Source organism: Nerophis ophidion, linkage group LG13 (assembly GCF_033978795.1).
Source record: "Nerophis ophidion isolate RoL-2023_Sa linkage group LG13, RoL_Noph_v1.0, whole genome shotgun sequence".
Lineage (NCBI taxonomy): Eukaryota > Metazoa > Chordata > Actinopteri > Syngnathiformes > Syngnathidae > Nerophis > Nerophis ophidion.
In genome coordinates this window covers 16,579,509-16,594,601 of record NC_084623.1, presented here as the reverse complement: position 1 = coordinate 16,594,601, position 15,093 = coordinate 16,579,509, and the positions used below count along the sequence as shown (strand labels likewise).

General features: G+C 40.7%; 1 protein-coding gene across 2 annotated transcripts in view; it reads left to right on the top strand.

Annotated features, from left to right (window-relative positions):
• LOC133564274 (receptor activity-modifying protein 1-like) overlaps positions 1–15,093 on the top strand; it is a 186,391-nt gene that overhangs the window by 134,703 nt on the left and 36,595 nt on the right. The gene's annotated exons all lie outside the window — the stretch shown is intronic.

Below are 15,093 nucleotides of genomic sequence, written 5' to 3'. Positions count from 1 at the left end.
TATATATGTATATATGTATGTACAGTATGTGTATATATATATATATATATATATATATATATATATATATAGGCCCCCTCCTGTTATATACTGTATATATAATATATAAATATTTCACAAATGTTATATTTTATATTGCTTCCATGGTACATTTTTAGTCTACTTTACACCTGCATTAGCCTTTCCATTCTTTGTACCTGAGCTACTGTGTGGAACAATTTCCCTTGTGGATCGATAAAGTTTGTCTAAGTCTAAATGAGTCGAACACAAAAGGCAGAAACTTTATTTCTGTTCTCCTCTCCCTGTTCCGTCCATCGCCTACATGAATTAGTTCCAAAGAGCTTGTGGTGTTTACCATACATTTGGACCGACACAAATAGATTTGCCCCGCCACCTGTTCATCTTAGCCCATTAGCACATTATAATTGGATATGTATGAATGTAGCTTGTCATGTCAACTCCTGGAGTTTCCTGCTAAAAATAGGCGTACGTTCAAATCCAGAAAACATTTAACGCAAGGAAAAATTGAGACATATTAAAGTGCGTGCGTGTTTGCAGGCATCGCCACCTTTGTAAATCATGTTGAAATTAGCCAGGTTCCGGAGCTCTGCATGCTCTGCCCAATCAGGATTCATTATGAATTCTTTCTCGTTTTTTGGGCGAACTAAAGAAGATTGAGATTGAGAGTTTATCATTGCTGTGTGCACGGATAACCGCACACAGGGTGAAATAAAAAATAAATGGTCGGAAATCAGGATTTATACAGATCCCAAAAACAGATCAGCAGGAACCAGAAGGTAAAAAAAGTTGCTTTTGTGTATTATTGCGAAACAAAACGTCAGATAATATGTCTTACCTTATACACACACCACAATAATACTGTTTAATGCGCCGACAATCCATCAAGCGGTGCCGCTTTATCACTTACCAAAGTCGTACTAAAACATTTTGATAGATTTTTGAGCGCCATGTCTAATGTTCTATATTTTCAATGGAACATATACAATTTTGTTGTTTTCTACTTGAGTCATATTGGAATCACATTGCAGTCTACACATATCTCTTATGTGTGGCTGCCATCATATTGCAGTCTACACATATATCTTAAGTGTGACTGACATCTACTGGCCACACTTATCATTTCACCATGTATCAAATAAACTAGCTTTGAAGTCGGTAAGCACTAGCAGAACTATTCAGTACATTAGGCGCATTGTCGAGTTTTGAGAAAATTAAAGGATTTTAGTATGAAAAATACAATACTTATGTTAATGTGACTTTTATATTTTTATTAAATACAAAACATTTAAAAAAAAAATTTTTTTTCACATTGTCATTTTGGGCTTTTGTGAGTAGAATGTTGAGGAAAAATTGTATGTATTCTTTTTTGGAATAACAGCTGTGACATAACAAAATATGGACAAAAGTGGAACTCTGTAAATACTTTCCAAATACACTGTATATCCAAAAACGTACATTCTAAGTTTGTAAGTAATTTAAAGGCCTACTGAAACCCACTACTACCAACCACGCAGTCTGATAGTTTATATATCAATGATGAAATATTAACATTGCAACACATGCCAATACGTCCGGTTTAGTTGACTAAATTGCAATTTTAAATTTCGTGCCAAACTATCCTGCTGAAACGTCGCGGTATGATGACGCGTGCGCGTGACGTCACGCATTATAGAGGATATTTTTTTCCAGCACCGTTCCTAGCTATAAGTCGTCTGTTTCAATCGCATAATTCCACAGTATTCTAGACATCTGTGTTGCTGAATCTTTTGCAATTTGTTCAATGAATAATTGAGACGTCAAAGAGGAAAGCTGTAGGTGGGAAGCGGTGTATTGCGGCTGCCTTTAGCAACACAAACACAGGCGGTGTTTCATTGTTTACATTCCCGGAAGATGACGGTGAAGCTTTATTACGGAACAGAGCGGTTAATCGAAAACGGTTGGATTTGACCACACACACAAAGTACAGTGTACTATGCAACGATCATTTTGAAAGATCGTGTTTCGAAGAGGGTCCCTTGCGAAGGGTAGAGAAGGGCATCGCCACCACCCGTCGACTGGTGCTGAAGAAAGGCGCGGGGCCGACCTTCAGGTTGTACAGGTACGACCATATAATCTCACTACAACACTAGTAACACAATAAGCAGATAAGGGATTTTCCAGAATTATCCTAGTCAATTTGTCTAATAACATCGGAATCGCTCCCACTGTATAGTCTTTTTATTTATTTATTTTCTAGTCCTTCACTCTCACTTTCCTCATCCACAAATCTTTCATCCTAATGGGGAAATCGTCGCTTTCTCGCTCCTAATCGCTCTCGCTGCTGGTGGCCATGATTGGAAACAATGTTCAGATGTGAGGAGCTCCACAACCCGTGACGTCACACGCATATTGGCTGCTACTTCCGGTACAGGCAAGGCTTTTTTATCAGCACCAAAAGTTGCAAACTTTATCGTTGATGATCTCTGCTACATCCTTTCAGCAAAAATATGGCAATATCGCAAAATGATCAAGAATGGACCTGCTATCCCCGTTTATATAAACAATCTCATCTCAGTAGGCCTTTAAGATGTAATATGAACAACACAAGAAAAATGGAAAAAAAAACCTGAAAATCATCAATGTTATTGTTTTAATATTTAGGCGATTATACCATCCTTAATATCGATACCTAATTATATTTTTTCGTTGAACTGTCAAAATAATACCTCCTATCTTAAATGGGGATTTATTTATGTTTTTATAAGGGAACTGTCCATGGTCGTATGCAACATTAATTGCATGTGTTCATAGCTTGGTTGGTAGAGTGGCCGTACCAGCAACTTAAAGGGTTGCAGGTTCGATTCCCGCTTCCGCCATCCTAGTCACTGCCGTTGTGTCCTTTGGCAAGACACTTTACCCAACTGCTCCCAGTGCCACCCACACTGGTTTAAATGTAATTTAGATATTGGGTTTCACTATGTAAAAGCGCTTTGAATCACTAGAGAAAAGCGCTATATAAATATAATTCACTTCACTTCATTTCCCTCAGGCCCCAGAGTGCACCTGTCTCCAATACACTACACAAATGTCAAGACTGACGACGGCACACCGCTGCTTTTGTTTAATGTCAAAGGGGAATTGGATAAGAACTGACTAAAAGAGAGAATTCTGTCTTTTAATAAAAGTACACTGACTTTCATCGTCTCCGTCTCCAAAACAAATACACACTTACGGCAATTCTACTCTCAGCATACGTTTATTTTAGATAATTAACAACTACTTAATTCAATGTGATCCAATGAAACGACTGAGAAATGTGGGATATGGAGAGTTATTTTTTTACCAAGTCCATTCATTCAAATTCCTGGTAATTCCGGGTAATCAGGGAATTTTTCAAAATGGAGAAACATGCTGGTTGAATGGAAATGTGCAAAAGATTTTATATATTTCATTCATTGTCTTATGAGGAGAAAATTCCTGCAAATTCCGGGAAAACTGAAAATTTTGAGAAAGGGGAAACACGTTTGCATTTGATATATCTGAAGAGTAATGTGGGCGAATGGTTGAAAGGTTGAAATCGGGTTTAAAAAGGGTGCACAATTTTGAAGATTTAGGGCATTGTAGAACTATGATTATGTCCTTTCATTTGAATATCATTTTTTTTTTTAATTTGGGAATTTCAAGGAAAAAAAATATAATTTTTGAAAATACAGATAATACAACAAATGTCCGGTTTCAAAATTATCGGTATCTGTTTCAAAAACTAAAATGTATGACTTTTTAAAACGCTGCTGTGTACACGGACGTAGGGAGAAGTACAGAGCGCTAATAAACCTTAAAGGCACTGCCTTTACGTGCCGGCCTAATCATATAATATCTACGGCTTTTCATATACACAAGTGAATGCAAGTATACTTGGTCAACAGCCATACAGGTCACACTGAGGGTGGCCGTATAAACAACTTTAACACTGTAACAAATATGCGCCACATAGTGAACCCACACCAAACAAGAATGACAAACACATTTCGGGAGAACATCCGCACCGTTACACAACATAAACCCAACAGAACAAATACCCAGAAACCCTTGCAGCACTAACTCCTCTGGGAAGCTACAATTACACCCCCCGCTACACCACCAAATCCACCCAGCTCAACCTCCTCATGCTCTCTCAGGGAGAGCAAGTCCCAAATTCAAAGCTGCTGTTTTGGGACATGTTAAACTTCTATAATAAATATAGCAGTGCCATGTTGGCATTTTTTTCCATAACTTGAGTTGATTTATTTTGAAAAACCCTGTTACATTGTTTAATGCATCACAACATAATTAGGCATAATAATGTGTTAATTCCACGACTGTATATATCGGTATCAGTTGGTATCGGTATCGGTAATTAGGAGTCGGACAATATCGGATATCGGCAAAATAGCCATTATCGGACGTCTCTAAAGATTACTATTGTTTGTATGTAATTAATCGAAGATCATTGTATTGTATTTATCAATCAATCAATCAAAGTTTACTTATATAGCCCTAAATCCCGAGTGTCTCAAAGGGCTGCCCATTTATGCCCACCAGTGCAACTGTTGCCAGCTAGCTATGAGTTCAGCTCAAAATCAGTTGAGTATACAATTTTTATGTCATATCTAGTAATAAATAAATATTGTATTTTTTAAAATCACACAATAAAACTGCATGTTCTTGTATTGTTTAAGACGAGCAGTCTATTGTTATCCACCAGTCAACACATAACTGTCTCCTCTCACGGTCCTTGAACGTGCAACAGAAACCTTGAAACTCCAGACTGTGGAAGGACACCCGACGGGACGCTTGGGAAAATTGCTTACACACTTCTCAATCTGTGACTCGTTTTCACAATGAGCTGCAAAGCACAAGACTAGCCGTGAAAAAGCGGGAGCCGTGCTTAATTCAAAACACTTTGGGAGGAAAATCTTATTAGGTGGTGTACGCTTAACCCATCTCCAATGTCATCCCCAACTAGGGCTGGGCGTATCGATACCAAGTATCGATAGTATCCTTGGTGAGTATCGGTATCGTATCGATACTGGCGTGATGGTATCGATACTTCACCCAATTAAGCGAATCACTCCGATTTAAAAAAAAAAATGTGAGCGCAGCGCAGTGCTCCTCACCACTCCACCCTCCTCCCTAATGATGGGTCGCGAACGAGATTTAAAAACACTTTAAAAATTCATTTTCAACCCAAAATAAAATAAAATAAATACAATTAAAATGACGCTTAGTGCGTTCGCGCACACACATCAGTATAATTCGCTCGGACACGCGTGCGTTTCCAGTCCGACTTAATGTCTTGGTTGTAAACTATAAAGTATTTTATTGCACTAAAATAACGATAAGAATTTCTCAGTTCTTTTGCTTTGTGTTCATTTTTACAACTGTTTAATAACTAGTGTTTTCTTTTTTTACTTAAGTTCTTGTGTGTTGTGAGGCGACTAGCCAAGTTCAGTATTTGTTTTCACCTTATTTGCACTACTTACTTTATTGTAATTGATATTATTACTTTTTTATTTGAATTTCTCTGTTCTTTTGTTTTGTGTTCATATTTACGACTTTGTTCAATAACTAGTGTTTTGTTATTTACCTTAAGTGTTTGTGTGTTTTGAGGCGACAAGCCAGGTTAAGTAGTTGTTTGTACCTTATTTGCATTACTTTATTGCAAATGATATTACTTTTGTAATAAATACTTTATTTTTTGTCTTAAATCAATGTCCTGTGTTGTATCCATCCATCCATTTTCTACCGCTTGTTCCCCTTTGGGGTCGCGGTGGTATTATTATCATAATCAATTAAGAAAGACAAAAGTACAAATTTGTTTTTCAAAAGTATCGCTTACGGTATCGGTATCGCAGATACTGGCCGGTGTTGGATCGGTATCGATACCCAAATTTGCCATATTTCCCACCCCTATCGCCAACTAAACACTTCAGACGCTCGGAAGACTATTTGTTGCACTCTTCTGTGCAGACGCAACTTTGGGTTTCTCCTTCATTTATCACTCGAGGGCCGTTGGACCTGAATAACAACGCAACTGCCTAATCTGCACTCACAGACCATAACTTTAGGATCCAAGCTGCATCAAATGAATGCCTTTACAAAGATAACACTAATTAAAGGCCTACTGAAACCCACTACTACCGACCACGCAGTCTGATAGTTTATATATCAATGATGAAATATTAACATTGCAACACATGCCAATACGGCCGGTTTATTTTACTAAATTACAATTTTAAATTTCGCACGAAGTATCCTTTGGAAAACGTTACGGTATGATGACGCGTATGATAAAGCGTGCGCGTGATTGTAGAGGACATTTTGATCCAGCACTGATCACAGCTATTAGTGGTCTGCTTTAATCGAATAATTACACAGTATTCTGGACTTCTGTGTTGCTGAATCTTTTGCAATTTGTTCAATTAATAATGGAGACGTCAAAGAAGAAAGATGTAGGTGGGAAGGGGTGTATTGCGGCCGCCTTTAGCAACACAAACACAGTTTCCTTATTTGCATTCGGCTCTTACCGTAGACATGAACAGAGAGTTTGTGTCGTTCCTCCTGCAGCTGTGGACTCCCTTGCCTCCTACCACCGGCCGCCACCGACTGTCGGATGCTTACACCGTGGAGGCAAAAAAAATAAAAATCTCAGCCCGGCTGCCTTGGCTTGTCGAGAAACGTGGCTTCACGCTGAGACACCATATAATCTCACTAAAACACTAGTAACACAATACGCAGATAAGGGGTTTTCCAGAATTATCCTAGTAAATGTGTCTAATAACATCTGAATCGCTCCCACTGCCCTGTTTTTTTTTTCTAGTCCTTCACTGTCATTCTTCCCATCCACGAATCTTTCATCCTCGCTCAAATTAATGGGGAAATTGTCGCTTTCTCGGTCCGAATCGCTCTTGCTGCTGGTGGCCATGATTATAATCAATGTGAGGATGTGAGGAGCCCTACAACCCGTGACGTCACGCGCACATCGTCTGCTACTTCCGGTAAAGGCAAGGCTTTTTTATTAGCGACCAAAAGTTGCGAACTTTATCGTCGATGTTCTCTACTAAATCCTTTAAGCAAAAATATGGCAATATCGCAAAATGATCAAGTATGACACATAGAATGGACCTGCTATCCCCGTTTAAATAAGAAAATCTCATTTCAGTAGGCCTTTAAGTCCACCTTGTTCATGGTCACAACCCATCTAGTTGACCTACTCGAGTACTGGAATTGTTCGCTTGAGTCAGGGGTCCGCAAATAGTGGCTACCTGGAGCATTCTTTAAAAAGGATTGAAAATGGACGAATAAATATTTTTTTTTGTGTTAGTATGTTTTTTGTTTAAGGACAAACATGACACAAACCTTCCCAATTATTAGAAAGCCCACTGTTTAATGTTTGTGTGTATGCTTCCACTTTGGTGGAGATCATTTTGTCCTACTAATTTAGGCGGTCCTTGAACTCACCATAGTGTGGACTGTGACGCAGCAATTTGTCCATCCATCCATCTCCTACCGCTTGTCCCTTTTGGGGTTGCAGGGGGTGCTGGAGCCTATCTCAGCAGCATTTGGGCAGAAGGCGGGGTACACCCTGGACAAGTCGGCAGCAGTTTGTTTACATGTAAAATCTTTCACTCCTTTAGGTCTCATTTTGTCCACCAAAAGTTTCAAGCTGTGCGTGAATGCAAAACGGTGAGCTTTGTTGAAGTTATTGACTTGTGGGTCGGTATAGCTCGGTTGGTAGAGCGGCCGTGCCGGCAACTTGAGGGTTGCAGGTTCGATCCCCGCTTCCGCCATCCTAGTCCCTGCCGTTGTGTCCTTGGGCAAGACACTTTATCCACCTGCTTCCAGTGTCACCCACACTGGTTTAAATGTAAAAATTAGATATTGGGTTTCACTATGTAAAGCGCTTTGAGTCACTAGAGAAAAAGCGCTATATAAATATAATATACTTCACACTTCACTTCACTTGTTGGTGTGCTATTTAGGCATATTTGGTCAGTTAAAGTTAACGTTAAAGTACCAGTGATTATCACATACACACTCTGCATTCAACCCATCACCCTTGATCACCCCCTGGGAGGTGAGGGGAGCAGTGAGCAGCAGCGGTGGCCACGCCCAGGAATCATTTTTGGTGATTTAACCCCAAATTTCTACCCTTGATACTGGTATGACTCGGCCGGGGTTTGAACTCACGACCTACCGATCTCAGGGCGAACACTAACCACAAGGCCACTGCATGACTGCAAGCTAATTGATGCTAACATGCTATTTAGGCTAGCAGTATGTACATATTGCATCATTATGCCTCATTTGTAGCTATATTTAAGCTCATTTAATTTCCTTTACTTTTATCCTATTTGTATATAATTTAGGTTCGCATATCTCATGACACATTATCTGTATGTAATATTGGCTAGATTTTGCTGTATTTGGTTTTTCTCTTTTCCTTGTTTTTTTTTTTTAAGCCAAAATATGTTTTTTCTCCCTTTTCTGTCGACACACTGTGTCTGCTTGTAAGTACTCTGTGATTGTGCGCTGCCGAACATGCTGGTTTGCTCGTAAGCCACCAATGACACAATGTGACGACGACGGGGTCCTCGGGGGTGTGGTGGACCGGTACTTTTTAGAGGCGGTTTAGTACCTAATGTGATTCATTAGTATTGGGGTACTATACTAATACCGGTATACCGTACAACCCCACATGAAACAATGCAACATTACCTACAGGCAGTCCGCTACGAAGATGCTTGTTTGTCCGCCAAAGGGCGACAAAGCATACGTGTATTAGATGTAGTGCAGTTTAGAAACACACGAAGAAAAAAAGACGATAAATTGTTGGGAACACATTTGTATACTTTCATGTTACAAACGCTCAGATTTAAGTCGTATATCCAAGTCAGTGCTTCTGATGGCGTTCTGATAGCTGGTAGTAACGCCCCAGTGACTCTTAATGGCTTCCCGCAAAAATACCTCAGTAATGGAATGCTCTACACGTCTGAATATTATCACAGCGAAATCCTGCACAAAGCCACTTCAAGTACAAACCTGTGCAATAGTTAGTCCTACGAGTGGCACACTATGAAACAGAACTCACATTGGCTTTGGAGCCTTAAAGGCCTACTGAAACCCACTACTACCGACCACGCGGTCTGATAGTTTATATATCAATGATGAAATATTAACATTGCAACACATGCCAATATGGCCTTTTTAGTTTACTAAATTGCAATTTTAAATTTCCCGGCAGTTTCTTCTTGAAAACGTCGCGTAATGATGACGTCACGGGCTGTTAGGAAATATGAGCGCTGCACACACACACAGCTACAAGTCGTCTGTTTTAACGGCATAATTATACAGTATTTTGGAGATCTGTGCTGCTGAATCTTTTGCAATTTGTTCAATTAATATTGGAGGAGTCAAAGTAGAAAGATGGAGTTGGGAAGCTTTAGTCTTTAGCCACACAAACACACTGTGATTCCTTATTTAAAATTCCCGGAGGTGAAACTTTACTATGGATCTGAGCGGTCAAGCAAACATGGATCCCGACCGAATGTCAACCAGCAGGTTTCGGTGAGAAAATTGCGGTAAAAAGTAATTCTTACCAGAGATCAGCTTTTTCCCTGTCCATAAAGCTGCCGTCGACTTCCCTGAGACATTGGCGTCAACACACCCGTGGACACACTTCCGACTATCAGGTACTGTTAAACTCACTAAAACATTAGCAACACAATAGAAAGATAAGGGATTTCCCAGAATTATCCTAGTAAATGTGTCTAAAAACATCTGAATCCGTCCCAATGCAATCGCATTTTTTTTCTTTCTAGTCCGTCGCTATCAATATCCTCAAACACAAATCTTTCATCTTTGCTCAAATTAATGGGGAAATTGTCGTTTTCTCGGTCCGAATAGCTGTTTTAGTTGGAGGCTCCCATTAAAACAATGTGAAGATGTGAGGAGCCATCAACATGTGACGTCATCGTCTGCGACTTTCGGTAAAAGCAGGGCTTTTCTGTTAACGACCAAAAGTCGCGAACTTAATCTTGGATGTTCTCTACTAAATCCTTTCAGCAAAAATATGGCAATATTTTCAAGTATGACACATAGAATGGACCTGCTATCCCCGTTTAAATAAGAAAATCTCATTTCAGTAAGCCTTTAAGGCTTTTTGTGAGAGGAGAAACAATATGAAAAAGTGAGCCTTTGAGGTTAAAATCTCATTAGTGTCATCCAAAAATATATTACTTTATGCTCATTTGAACTATATAAAATACTTTTAGTGTACTTGCCAACCCTCACGATTTTCCCGGGAGACTCCCAAATTTCAGTGCCCCTCCCTAAAATCTCCCAGGGCAACCATTCTCCCGAATTTCTCCCGATTTCCGCAATATTGAAAAGGAGACTATTATATAAGTCTCCGTTATCCATAGGTTTATCTATAACCCATAAAGTAGGCAGGCAGGGACCTATTTCTCAGCGTGTGTTTATTCCAGCCGGCACGTTAATACACTTGACACACAACATCCGGATTCGCATCATGCAATGCTTCAAAACTACGGCAAGTAGTAATGTCCAAAATCATAACAGAGACGAAGCAGAAGAACGAAAAAAAGACATGGCGACGACGAGTAAGAAGAAGAAGTTTGCATGTGAGTTCCAAAAGGGTTGTAAAAAATAATTTCAGTTCATCCAGAACAGCTCGAAGGGGAAGGTGTATGCTGCTCGGAGGTCTCAAGGATGACAAGTATGCTCTTTAGCAGCACCGTATCCGACCGTTTTCTATTCTGTTGTTCTTAAAGGCCTACTGAAATGAGATTTTCTTATTCAAACGGGGATAGCAGGTCCATTCTATGTGTCATACTTGATCATTTCGCGATATTGCCATATTTTTGCTGAAAGTATTCAGTAGAGAACATAGAGGATAAAGTTTGCAACTTTTGGTCGATAAATAAAAAAGCCTTGCCTGTACCGGAAGTAGCAGACGATGTGCGCGTGACGTCACGGGTTGTGGAGCTCCTCTCATCCTCACATTGTTTACAATCATGGCCACCAGCAGCGAGAGCGATTAGGACCGAGAAAGCGACGATTTCCCCATTAATTTGAGCGAGGATGAAAGATTTGTGAATGAGGAAAGTTAGAGTGAAGGACTAGAGAAAAAAAAAAGGCGAGGGCAGTGGGAGCGATTTAGATGTTATTAGACACATTTACTAGGATAATTCTGGAAAATCCCTAATCTGCTTATTGTGTTACTAGTGTTTTACTGAGATTATATGGTACCTGAAAGTCGGAGGCGTGTGGCCACGGGTGTGGTGACCGCCAGTGTCTGTGAGGGAAGCCACATTTATCGACGAGGTGAAGTGAAGGCAACCGTTGGGGCCAGACTGAGCTTTTTTTTCCCCCCTCCTACACGGTGGAAGCATCCCACGTTCGGGGCAGGCCGGTCTGAGGAGGCAAGAGAGTCCACAGCTGCCTCTTTGACAGGTGCACGAGGAACAACGCAAGCTATCTGCTCATGTCTACGGTAAGAGCCGACTTATTACCACCATTTTCTCACCGAAACCCTGCCGTTTGACATGTGGTAGGGAACTATGTTCGCTTGACCACTCTGTCCCATAGTAAAGATTCACCTTCGGGAATATAAACAAGGAAAAACCGGCTGTGTTTGTGTTGCTAAAGGCAGCCGCAATACACCGCTTCCCACCGACATCATTCTTCTTTGACGTCTCCATTATTAATTAAACAAATTGCTAATTGTCCAGAATACTGCGTAATTATGCGATTAAAGCAGATGATTCATAGCCGTGATCTGTACTGGAAGAAAATGTCCGCTACAACCCGTGACGTTTTCAACAGGATACTTCGCCGGAAATTTAAAATTGCAATTTAGTAAACTAAACCGGCCGTATTGGCATGTGTTGCAATGTTAATATTTCATCATTAATATTAAAATATCAGACTGCGTGGTCGGTAGTAGTGGGTTTCAGTAGGCCTCTAATAGGGTCACGGGTGTGCTGGAGTCTATCCCAGCTGACTTTAAACACCCTGTCCTGGTCGCCACTCAGTCAGGTTGCACAAATGGACCGACAACTCTTGGCGCTCACATTCACACAAATGCATGATTAGGTCTCCAAGGAGCTGAAGGTGTTATGGGAGTGAAAAAAACAGGATGCAAACTTTACACACGGATCTCCTGGCAGATGTGCTAACCCACTGTGTCACCTCTACCTACACAACATTGTAAATGAAAGCTTTGGGAGATAATCACTTATTGATTTTATAACATCTACAGAGAGGCAAGATCATCACAAGTCTTATTGAGGTAATGAAAGGTCAGCTTTCCTATCCTCAACCGACCATGACTTTAAAACGGTATTAGGATTGGTAAAGATCCATCCATCCAGTCAACTTATCCCCAGGTGCATGTCTTTGGAGGTGGGAGGAAGCCGGAGTACCCACGCACTCACTGGGAGAACATGCAAACTCCACAAAGAAAGATCCCGAGCCCGGGATTGAACCCAGGACTGCCCAGGACCTTCTTATTGTGAGGCAGATGCACTAACCCATGGGAGTCAAATTCTGGCCCACGGGCCAAATATGGCCCGCTGTGTAATTTAATTTGGCCCTTGAGGCAATATCAAATTAACATTAGAGTTGGCCCGCATTCACCGCTAATACTTCCCGGGAGACTCCTGAAGTTCAGTGCCCCTCCCGAAAATCTCCCGGGGCAACCATTCTCCCAAATTTCTCCCGATTTCCACTTGGACAACAATATTGGGGGCATGCCTTACAGGCACTGCCTTTAGCGTCCTCTACAACCTGTCGTCACGTCCGGTTTTCCTCCATACTAACTGCGTGCCGGCACAGCCACGTAATACATGCAGCTTTTACACACACTTGATTGAATGCAATGCATACTTGGTCAACAGCTATACAGGTCACACTGAGGGTGGCCGTATAAACGACTTAAGCACTGTTACAAATATGCGCCACACTGTGAACCCACACCAAACAAGAATGACAGACACATCCGCACCGAACACAACATACAGAACAAATACCCGGAACACCTTGCAGCACTAGCTCTTCTGTGACGCTACAATATACACAACCCCGCCCACCTCATTGTTATTTTATTTTCAAATTCATTAGCCTGTGAAAACGTTAATGTTGATATTTACCTCAGAGGGCTGCAAATGGAAAAGAGGCATTATTTATTTATATTTTTTTATTTAATTTAATGTACCAATGATGTTTTTTCGTTTGTTTTTTGATGGTTGCTTTTGCATGATTAAGTTATGTAAGCGGTGCTTGTTCCAACAATTAAGGTTTTATTCATGCACTCTTTCTTGCTACTTCAAGGCTTCAATGTTTGATTCATTGTTATATTATTTTCAAATGTATTATTAGCCTGTGTAAAAAGTTTATTTTTGATATGTACCTCAGAAGGCTGCAAATAGAAAAGAGGCATACGATTTTTATTAAAACTTTGTTTGATATGCCATTGATATTTTTACATTTTTATTATTATTATTATTATTATTATTATTATTATTATTATTATTTTAAACTAGATGTTCCATGTGACTATAAAGTTATATAAGCCTTGCTTGTTCAATATTCAATGCAAAACTTGTTTGGTCCCCTATTAATAATTTGTTCAACCTCGGCCCGCGGCTTTGTTAAGTTTTAAATGTTGGCCCACTCTGTATTTGAGTTTGACACCCCTGCACTAACCCCTCTGCCACTGTGCTGCCCAGTAAAAGTGATTACCGTATATTCTGGACCAAAGGGCGCACCGGATTATAAGGCGCACTGCCGATGAGCGGGTCTATTCAGGTCTTTTTTCAGGCGCACCGGATTATAGGGCGCCTTAAAGGGGTTAATATTATTATTGTTATTCTTTTGAATGTAAAACACTTATTTGTGGTCTACATAACATGTAATGGTTGTTCTTTGGTCAAAACGTTGCACAGATTATGTTTTACAGATCATCTTCAAGCCCCTTTCTGACAGTCTCTTCAGGATGCTCCGTTATGTGGGCGCTCTTATCTACGTGCCTCCACTTCAACAGCGTCTCCTCCCCCCGTCATCTTTGTTGTAGGATAGGATAGGATAGGATAGGTCTTTAATGTAATTGCACAAGTACAACGAAACTTTGTTTTCAGCACAAACCCGTTCAAGATTAGACAAACAATAAGTGTACAGGGTTACAGAACAGGAACGCTGATGGGTCGCCACAAGACGCTCCGTAAAAGATGGGGAAAAGTTAAAACGCTGGGGAAGGATGAGTAGAAAAATTACAATCTGGACTGGGCTCCTAAAGGGGCATAGTATGGAGTGGGAGAAACCCTCCATAGCAAAGCACATATACATTTTACAACGTACATCTCGAGATATCTAGCAACAGAGGGGAGGGAGTTGGGGGCCATGATGGCGGGCCGCAGCTCTCGGGCACTACCCTTCCTTCCATCACCCCTATGGGATTTGCGTCGAGGGCGTTGGATTGGGGGGGCGTGGGGTATGTATGTGTGTGGCGTATATTTTTTTTGGATGCATGTTCTTGTGTAAGCCTGCAGTGTCTTTCTATTCTGCGGTCTTGATGTCGTGCAGTCGCTAGTCCAAAGTCAACAACAACAGGTGTGTGTCGATGAGAGACAAGAAGGCAGTTGTGTCTTCACTGCACTGTCCTTCGGGAGAGTCTCAAAGCCAGAGAAACAATCGAAGTTACAATGTTTTGCATATGAGTGAAAATACAATTTGCTTTTCACTCTAAATTGTCTATGACTGGTCCTCAAACCTGCGGGATGGACAGTACGATGTGATCCAAAATCACAAGAGTGTCCACAGTTTTCTTCCCGCCAATAGCGGTGTAGCGTGCAAGGACGGGGGTGGAAGAAGTGTTAAAAGATGGAGCTAAATGTTTTTATGACATTCAGACTTTGCTTCAATCAATAATGAGGCAGCATCTCCTCATCCGTGGCTCACTAGTGCAACAACGCCGGAAATATGTGCCATGAAAAAACGTCCGACCGGAACTCTCTAATAACTAAAGTTCCTTGG